Below are 11,036 nucleotides of genomic sequence, written 5' to 3' on the forward strand. Positions count from 1 at the left end.
ACTGAGATGATAAAATAACCGTCTCGCGTTTTATACTCGGTGGAATCACACGATTATAATTATATGTATCGACATTTACATTATTTTGAAACTAAGCACCTCAGATCTTTAATATTATTTGATTTTTTTACAAGGTGAATGCGTTACACGTTCCTTTTTGTCTATGTCATTATAATGCTAATCGATTGAGGCGTTATCTGTATTTTTTTTCCTTTATTCTTCAAAAAATGCACTTTAGTATATGGTGGGCTGTTGAAAAAATAAACTTTAATATTAAAATATACTACTATTATAATTTAATAATATTTATTTTGTATTAATTTTTATTTTTTAATTATTTACACTTTCTCAATTTATTGTTGTCGTTAAAACAACAGAACAGGCTCTAAAGATGGTAATTTTTGTGTTTACATGCACCACTTACTTGATAAGATAGATCAAACTAAGGTTTCCTATTCCATTTTTCAAGCGGAGGGCTTATAATGTTTCGGAAGGACTTATTTTGAAGAAAAATCGTAACTAATTAATAATTTTTGTTTTGTATCGTAACAAATTATTTAAAATAAAAAATGATAAGGTGAAGTAACGCTCTCATCACTAGATGGCGCTGTCCGACGCTAGATCACGAGAAATAATAATAAATACGAGAAAATAAATATATTTTCTCGGCTACCAATTGTAAATCACCAGCTACCAAGCTAGCCCTCTTTGCAGACGACACTGGAATTTCCACGACCTTCGTTTTAGTAGACACGATGTCCAGACGCCTTTAAACTGCAACCACCGCACTAGGCGAGTGGTTCTGAAAGTGGAGAATTCAGGTCAACCTCAGAGACACCCTTAGGATGAGGATCTTCCCTGAGCCCCTTGAAGGGCTTCCATCTTCCTTCGCGGTCAGAATTTATAGTACCCGGCCCCTCTCACCAGTGACGCTGTTAAGGCCAGTAGGGCCACATCATCACAGTAACAATCATTTCGAAAAAAAAAGGATTGTAAATGAGGACAGGTTAGAACCTGTCCTCATTTACAATCGAGCCATGCCGAGAGAGTACCATTGTAAATGCACTTCTGATGAAACACTACTTTTGGCACTTACTTCGTGCACTCTGTTCATTGAAGGCCCTTTTTAACCGACTTCTTGTCAATACGACTGTATTTTTTTTTTCTATTTTTTACCCAAGTTTATTTTGCAGTTCACTTCAGAACTTTTGACTGGGTTGAACGATTTCGACGATTTTTAGTTTACTCAAAATTTGGTATGAGTCATAGAGTCTCATTTAAACTTAATTGCGATCTAACAAGTAGGTACTTTTTGAGTTATATCTAATAATGCCTATTTACTTGACTATTTTGTCGTCGACTTACCTTACGTTATTACGATATGATGATGATTCTTATTTTAATGTGATGATGCTTGTCTTGTGGTACCATTTAAATTTGATTTACATCTGATTACTGGTTTTTGAGTAATCTTTGATAACGCGTATTTACATGATTACTTTGTCGTCTACCTGCGTTGTGTTACTTGTCGATGTAATTTAAGTCGATTTTTTTTTCGTTTTCTAGCAAATACAATTATTGTGCCTATAGACCAGTTGCTATACAGGGTTACAGGAAAAGTCGTGCTAGATCCGTTAAGGGCGTGGAGTACCCATCATTTCTGACTTATTTCACTATGAAAATACCCTACCCTAAACTTAACCCTTTTCGAGATATTCGACTTTTAATTTCTTTATTGAAAATTGCCGATTTTTAGGCTACTAAATTTAATTTTGTTTATTTTGTGTGTCTTATTATTATTATTATTGCATTTTTACATCTCTAATAAGATGCTTTACGACGTCAACCATTAAAATAGTGCATAAGTTAATTGAAAAGGCCGTAGTAGACAAGTGAAAGTTAAGAAATTAAAAAAAATATTATAAAGTTTATTTTTCTCTATTGCATATCTAAGAAAAATATTATGGCAGTTGATCGGCAGATGTGTTTTAAAATATCTACGTTTCATCAGCTATCTAACTAGGTATAACAATCTAGGGTTTTATTTAAATGCATTGAAAAAAACTTAGTTTCATAGGTGACAGTGGAGAAGAAAATTGTAGTTCCAACATGATGGCTGCCCTGCCCATTCCAGGAGAAGTGTCAGAGACTGGCTGGACACAAATTATCCAAACAAATGGATAGGACGAGGTGGACCGTTGCCATGGCCAGCAAGAAGTCCGGACCTAACCCCCATGGATTTTCATATCTGGGTCGCATGAAAAGTCTTGTCTACAGCGAGCCAAATCCAGTTTCGTCTGTGGAAGAATTAAGAGAAAGGATCGTGGATGCAGCAAATAAAATGAGGACAACATTGACCACTCGAGTAGTGAAGACTGGTCTCCGTAGAAGGATGCGACAATGTATTAGAAACAGAGGCGGCCATGTTGAACATGAACTGTAGAGTAAGAAAAAGTTGTGTGAAAACCTGATTTAATAAATGACATTTCATGCTTACCTATTGTTTTATTTTACTTTTTAGGGCTAAGTATTAATTTTCTTCTCCACTGTCACCTATGAAACTAAGTTTTTTTCAATGCATTTAAATAAAACCCTAGATTGTTATACCTCGTTAGATAGCTGATGAAACGTAGATATTTTAAAACACATCTGCCGATCAACTGCCATAATATTTTTCTTAGATATCCCATAGAGAAAAATAAACTTTATAATATTTTTTTTAATTTCTTAACTTTCACTTGTCTACTACGGCCTTTTCAATTAACTTATGCCCTATTTTAATGATTGACGTCGTAAAGCATCTTATTAGAGATGTAAAAATGCAATAATAATAATAATAAGACACACAAAATAAACAAAATTAAATTTAGTAGCCTAAAAATCGGCAATTTTCAATAAAAAAATTAAAAGTCGAATATCTCGAAAAGGGTTAAGTTTAGGGTAGGGTATTTCATAGTGAAATAAGTCAGAAATGATAGGTACTCCACGCCCTTAACGGATCTAGCACGACTTTTCCTGTAACCCTGTATATATAATTTAGATTTATGTCGAGTCTGAAAAAAATTACAGGTTTATTTTGGGTTAAAGTTTCTTTTTTTAAGTTAATTTAAAAATTTACATCCACGGGCTCAAAATGCCCATGCCTTTTGTTAATATATATTATAATAACACAGGCGATTTTTATTACAATTACAAGTCGACAGTCCTGTGACTGCCTAGTAAAACTAGGACGTGGTCCGACGCAAACGGTATTTTTTTTCCTTACAATTATTGTTTGATGGAAAAGTATACACATCTTTCATTGGTAATTTCTGAACATATTATTATTTTTCATATCTATGCCTATATTTACAATTATTTGGTAATTATCATATATGTACACTTATTTTCTAGTTACGATATATGTACACTTATATTCTACTTACAATATACACTTAACCTATGTTACTGTTAGTAAGGTTTTTTTTTATATAGTTATTATTAATATTTATCCATTTATTATGTTATTTATTTATATTTCACTACATTGCATACTTACATAAATACACCTAACGGCGTAACGTTTACATTATAAGAGGTATATTATTTTGTAGTAAATTATTTATTATTAGACTGACCCGGCAAACGTCTACCCGTGATATTTGTTTTTTCGTAAATATTTTGATATCTTTTCAATTTTATTTCTGTATTAACCTTGTATTGACAATAACAAAAACAACGTGATTACGTAAGCGCGTAAATTCTGAACGATGCATTCGTCAAATTGGATAATTAGTCAAATTTTGTATAAAAAAAATTCAAATAAATCGATATACCTACTCACGAAAAAAAATTCCGAGATACGAAGTTTGCTGGGTCAGATAGTATAGATTTTTGTCTGTATATTTATTTACTACTAGCGAACCTAACAGACGTTGTCCTGCCCGGAAAACAGCTACCAAATTTGATTGCTTGCATTTCAATATCAGCGCCACTTACCGGGTCTAATTGAAATAAAAATTTCCCTATCTCCCAAGTTGAATCAAATTAAAGATGTTTACAAAATTTGATAAAAATTGGTTCAGTAGTTTCAGAGTTTATCTGGAACATACATCGTGACACGAAATTTATATATATAGATTTATGACTCCTTATTAAAACGGTGACAACAAAAATATGATTATAATCTATATTATAAGTAATTCTCATAATAACTAATGTATTAGCGGAGACTGTTTCGTGTGTATTTCGGTTTATTTGAGTGTTATTACTGTTTGACGCATGCGTGTGTACAATACGTTTAAAGTAAGTTTACTACTTTAATACATTTAATCACAGCGTCATGTTTAACAAACTTTTTATAATAATCTATAATATAAATCTGTTGGAACAGCTAATATAATTAAGTTACTGGAAAGGCTATTTTAATAGTGTTAATAAAACTAAATCTTCAAAATGTAAAGTATTAAGTGATAAAAAAAGAAATATTATAGAAATTGCCATACAAATATCAAAGACAAACACTATTGTGCATACTAATACTAGTATTTTAAAATTGTATAATCTTTATGAATATGTTTAAGAATTGATTAGTTATTGTAAGTATACTAAATATCAACTGTATGAATATTGAATATACATTAATTTTGGTATGATTATACCTACTTTTGGATTTGATGCTTTGGATTCAATACATAAATTATGATTTGTAGCGATTTCCTGAAGTTGTGATTGCGTTATTTATTATAGTTGACTTAACGTTGATTGACATTTACCATTGTCATTTATGATTATCATGTCATAATTAGGAGTCCCGGCGATCTTCAAACCATCGTGTTTTTTTTCCGTGAATAAGTATACGGTTTTTCTTTTAAATTTACTTTCATATAAACCTGCCCTGGCAATAGCAAACACAAAAGAAAAGTAATTTTTTTAATTAGATTTAGTGTTCGGAAGTTATGTGCTTATATATATTTAGGCGTATTTTTTTTAAAATAAAGTGAAATACTGCACACAACATCTATAATAAAGAAGGGTTGGACCATACCATAACGTTGCTTTACTGCGTTTGTTTTGTCGTTAGCTGCGGGTATATTTTTATGTTTGTCAATTCTATTCGCGGCATTTACGACCTGGAGCTCGAGTCTCCCTACAGGCTGTTCAAAAGGCAGACATGTTAACAATTGCGGCGCAATATATTTACAACAATATTATGTATGTGTATTCAGCAGAATATTCATTGTTTTGAAATAAATAGTAATAATCGCATTGTAAACACGAGAAGGAATAACAAAATTGTAACTCCAAGTAAAAGTGCGCAAAGTAAACGTCTCCTTTCTGGGTTATGGTATTTGCATGCATAATAATATCCCACAAACAATTTTGGAATTGTTTCAAAATAAATTTAAATTGTTTATTTAAAAATAATAATAGATAAAGCTTATTATTAGGTGCAGGGTTACATAGTTGATAAAGATGTGTGGAGTTATTTATTTTTTATTTACTTTATTTATTTATTTTTTTAATTATTTATAGGTGGTAGCTTTATTTTTACAAAAATAATAATCAATTTAAAATTTTAATTTGTAAAATTACAATTTGAAAGTGCTCTTGGGGTCTATTTGAATAAAGTTGTTTTTGTTTTTTTTGAATTTTGAATTTTCAACTAACCTGACCTTATATCGTAGGCTATTTTTCGCAGATATACCAAACAATGACGACATATCAAAATTAGATATTTGATTATTACGACAGTTCATGTGTACCTCCTGTCTGAAGATTAGCTGACAAGTATTAGGATTTCAAGTTGTCGATCGTTGCAACTAACCCAATGTCAAATATATCGACTACAAACCGACAGATTAATTTGTAGGGTAATGTATTACAAGTCACGTCGTTATCTTGGTTACATTCGACATATATCACCGGACTGCATATTCATGATACTGTATTGCTTTGGGAAATAAACCTGCTTAAAATTGTACAATAGGCCTTTATATATTATGAAAGAAAATGTAGGTAGGAGATAAATATATTTGTAGAGAAATAGTTACTTAAATTTACTTTTACATTAATAGTTAAAAAAAATGTTTAATAAAGAAGTATTTTAATTTATCAAATAGATTGTGCCACATAAAAACGATATTAGATATTTTGTTTTGTAAATCTCATCACTTTGATTTTGAAAAAAAAAAAGATTTCGTGTTTTCATAACATCACAAAAAGTTTAAACATTTTATAATTTTTAATGCCGCAGTCTCAAATAAAGTGTCAATATTTTTAATTCCATCTCAATAAACAAGTTTTATAAATTCGTTGAATAATGCGTTAAAAAATCATAAGTAAATAATTCAAGAATCAAACAATATATTACTTATAATATATTAACATAGTAAATAATATAATACTTACGTTAACATGAAAAAGATTTAAAGAAAACGAAAGTTTTTTTTTTTCATTACCTGATGGGATTTTTCCGCTAGGAAAGTATCAGGAATCATCATCATCCTCAATATATTATGTCACAAATATTACAGGGTGAATCTTATAATCGGCGATTATGAGCCTGATTTTTTAATCTGTTCAATTTATGTAATATGTTACGAAAAGTTACAACGTAAAATTTCAAAGATAAAACAGTTTTAAAAACGGTTCAATTTTTCCAGAATTTAACAACTACCACCATACAAAAGTTTTCTTTACAGGATTAATATCATCATCAGTTTGGCCTATCGCAGTTCACTGCTGGACATAGGCCTCCACAAGTTCGCGCAAAAAGGGCGCGCCCTCATGTGTGTTGCCTATAGTCACCACGCTGGGCAGGCGGGTTGGTGACCGCAGGGCTGGCTTTGTTGCACCGAAGACGCTGCTGCCCGTCTTCGATCTGTGTATTTCAAAGCCAGCAGTTGGATAATTATCCCACCATCGGTCGACTTTTTAAGTTCTAATGTGGTAGTGGAACTGTGTTATCCCTTAGTGGCCCCTTACGATACCCAAAGGAAGAGAGGGGGTGGCTAAATTTTTTACTGCCGTAACTATACAGCAGGATCAATGTATGTATATTGGATACCTCCAAATGAATGTTTATTAATAAACATTCATTTTGGTATGATAATACCTACTTTTCGATTTGAGGCTAAAAATTACGTACAAGTGATGTTATATAGCTGAGGGTGAAAGAAGTTCAAAACCATAACGTGAGAATAAAAATCAAGATAAATATGGCTTTTTAAAAGCTATTTATGACGTTCTTATACATGATTGACATAGTAGAATGACAAGCCGTCAGATGATGATGATTAATGATTCAACCTGTAACACCCCACTGCTGCGCATAGACTTCAATCTCCGTGTAGGAGAAGGGTCGAGAGAAGAGAAAGAATTAGCCGTCGTAAATAATTAAATGTAAATTTTAAATAAAATGACAACAAAGATTTTAGTTGTGGTCGACTTTGTTGTGATGTGCAACAAAACAAGAGTAAAATGCTACAAAATTCTTCGATACATGATTCTTTTTTACATAGTTGCAAAACCTTTTTTGATCAGCTACTTACCTGTATAATATTTGCTCAAATGTCAACATTTACATACTTAATAAAAAAGGAAGTCTAGCTTTATTATTGAGATGACCTATTGTAATACACACATTTTTTTTATAAATTATTATGCTTTATTTTACAAAATATGACCTTGATGCCAGTGTGGCCTAGATGATAAAACACGTGAATGAGAATTATCGACAGTGGGTTCATGGTTGGACCACCACAACTAAATTTCTTATTGATTTAGTTTAGGTTTAGCCTTTATCTCATGCTCGATAGATTTATTTTTTCTGTTATTCGTAAAAATCGGTTTTTACGAATATCGAAAAGCATACATTCTGCTTTATACGAATTGTTCAACTCAGTGTTTTTCAATGTATCAAATATAATTTGTAACATTATTAATATACTAGCTGCCCGGACAGTTCGTCCTGTCGAATGTTAATGGTAAAAACTATTTTTTTTTTCTATATATATATTTTTTTGTATTAAAGCCATCCGTGGGCCTTAAATAACATACAAAAAAATAAACTAGTCGAATTGGTCGAGGCATTCTCGAGTTATGCGCTTAGCAACATTCATTTTTATTTATATAAATAGATGATCATAAGTGATCATTAATAATTTTGATCCTTTTTTTTATTTTTAGTTACTTGTGCAGTAAATTTGCCGATCGGGTCCAAATCAATCATCTGCGTTACATACCTTGTCTGGTCCGGGTCGAGTATGCCCGGTCCGGTATTTTTAAAAAACATGAATGTATATATATAGTCTTGAAAAAATTGTTTAATAAAAAAAAATATGAATTTATTATTATTATAAATATGTTACTTACCATATTATTATGTTACTCATCACGTTTTTACTTTAAATATCATTTTTTTATTTTTTTTTTATAATTCATTATTATTATTAATTAAATTTTATTTATGAACTTCTAATTATTCATTACTTACTACCACATACGACCGCTCCACTCTGTAGAAATGGACTCCTTGCTAGACTGTCCTGAAAACTGTATATATACTAAGTGCGCTTAAAACATCGATAGTTAATAGATAATTTCGATGTTTTATTTTTGACATTTTTACTAAATATTAATACTCGTATTATATGAACAGATTGTAAATTTTATTGAACGTATATTTGGCATAACACCAAATATGATTTAATACTTGTAAACAAATTAATTTTATGTAGAATATCCAGTAATTACGTGAGTAATTACGTGATCTATATTTCTATCAGCATAGACTGCATATAATAATAAATAAATAACAAATAATAAAAGAACAAATAACTTTATACCTAAGTATTCTAAATATAAACACCAATATATTTAATGTTCTATGTATTTAAAAGAAAATTAAAGAATTATTTGAAATCTGCCAAATTCTGTCACTTTTTTAATCTTTATCTGAACCAGACCTGGACCTGATCCAGTATGCGTTACCATACTTGATTACATTTTACATTAGGCTATTCTTGTCTGGACCACACCTGGTCCTGATGCAGTTATTCTTTACCATACATGATTATATTTTACATCAGGCTATCCTTATCTGGGCCAGACCTGGTCCTGATCCAGTATGCCTTACAATACTTGAATATATATTTTACACCAGGCTATCTTTATACTGGATCAGACCCGGTCCTGATCCAGTATGCTTTACCATACTTGATTATATTACCATCAGGCTATCCTTATCTTGACCATATCTGGTCTTGTTAGGGCTTACAGGATCTGACATGCCTCATTCTATCCTGATCCGGTCCAGATACATGATCTGGTTGATTTTTTGAAAAGACGGTAGCATCCGTCCAATTACTATTGGGACCACATTTAGCCTCCTGGCGTCTAAATTGGCATGTAGACACATAGTCTCCACCCTAAAAACAAAATTCCAACCGTAACCCCACCACTATCGCGTGGTTCGTACTTTTTTAAAAGTAATGATGCTGAGGTTGTGCTAAAAGTTGACGTCAATAATGCTTTTAATTCTTTTGATAGAGCAACCTTGCCTAGCGAAATCTTATCACATCTTCCTGAAATTTACCCTTATGTTTGGCAATGTTACAGTTCACCCACCATCTAAACTACTTTATGGCGAAAATACTATTTTTCTAGTGTCGGCGTTCAGCAAGGAGACCCACTAGGTCTGGCTCCTTTTTTTTCTTTTTTTTAAATACCTCCGACATGGGGTCGGAGTCTGTGCTTAAACTACTCATCCATACCAGTTCTCGCATTTATTCTTCTCGCACTTTCATTCTGCATACTAATTTCTTTCTTTCATACTTTCCACCTTCACACACTGGGTGGGTTCCCATCTAACCTACTATTATAATTCTATTGCTTATTTTATGAACACCTGGGAAAATGAGTGGGGTTTGGGCTTGATGTTTTTATTTACAATCTTTTTCTTTTTCCTTTTTTTGTATATACTATAATAACAATAATATTACATAACTTACATCTGTTCTACTTTCTATCTCTACTTCTATAATATAGGGTCATACACTAACAATTTCTTAGTTTACTATTACTTTATTTTTTAAACTACTTAACCTATGGAGGTAGCACTTACTTTAGCTGATTTTCACTTTATAATTTTAACTTAATATTCATTTATTTATATTTTTAAGTAAATTAACTAATTTACACAAAGAAAATATACCAACTACTTCATTATGTTCCTACTTATGTAAATACTAATTGTTTATATTATACTAGAATATAACCATTATATTGAGACAATATAACATAATTACTAATTTTTATTTCTCATATTAACATTTATGACTATTTTTCTACAGTACTGTAGGAACAGTTCTCTATTAATATCATTTTTAATTATCTCGTATTGGAGCTTTCTCCTTAGCACTACGCCTGTTTGGCTCTCCAGACGCAACTTCTCATAGGCAAAAGTTGGGCACTCCAGGTGAACGTGGAGGACAGATTCGGGACACCCAGGGTCGCAGACGACGGACTCTCCTTACACTTGAAGCGATGCAAGTATTCGGAGAATCCGCCATGGCCTGTCAACGCCTGGGTGACGAACCTGTCCACCTTTATTTTGCTCGTGATCCTGTATGCGGCTATCGCGTCAGGGAAAAACACCCTGGCCAGCCATTTCCCCGTCACGATACCGCCGGTTCCATTCATCAAGCGATTGCGATAAGCGGATGCTCCGCTTGATGAATGAAACCGGGCAACTGTCGTAATCGAAAGCGCGTTTAAGCTTCAGCGCAGCCTCCTTGGCCAGATGGTCGGCACCCTCATTCCCCCTCCTTTTAGTCTAGATATCCACAAAATTAAATGCATTTCAAATTTAAAATCAAAATTGAACATAATATGGTACCTAGATGATGGAACGATACGAGGTAAAGTAGACGATGTTGTTGAACATATAATCAAAATTAAAAACGAGTTTGATAAAATTGGTTTCAAATTAAATTTTTCTAAATGTAATTTTTTTTTTCTTAAAATTAGTTTGGCAACTGATTTATTTAATATAA

The sequence above is a fragment of the Melitaea cinxia genome, chromosome 9 (assembly GCF_905220565.1).
Source record: "Melitaea cinxia chromosome 9, ilMelCinx1.1, whole genome shotgun sequence".
Taxonomy (NCBI): Eukaryota; Metazoa; Arthropoda; class Insecta; order Lepidoptera; family Nymphalidae; genus Melitaea; species Melitaea cinxia.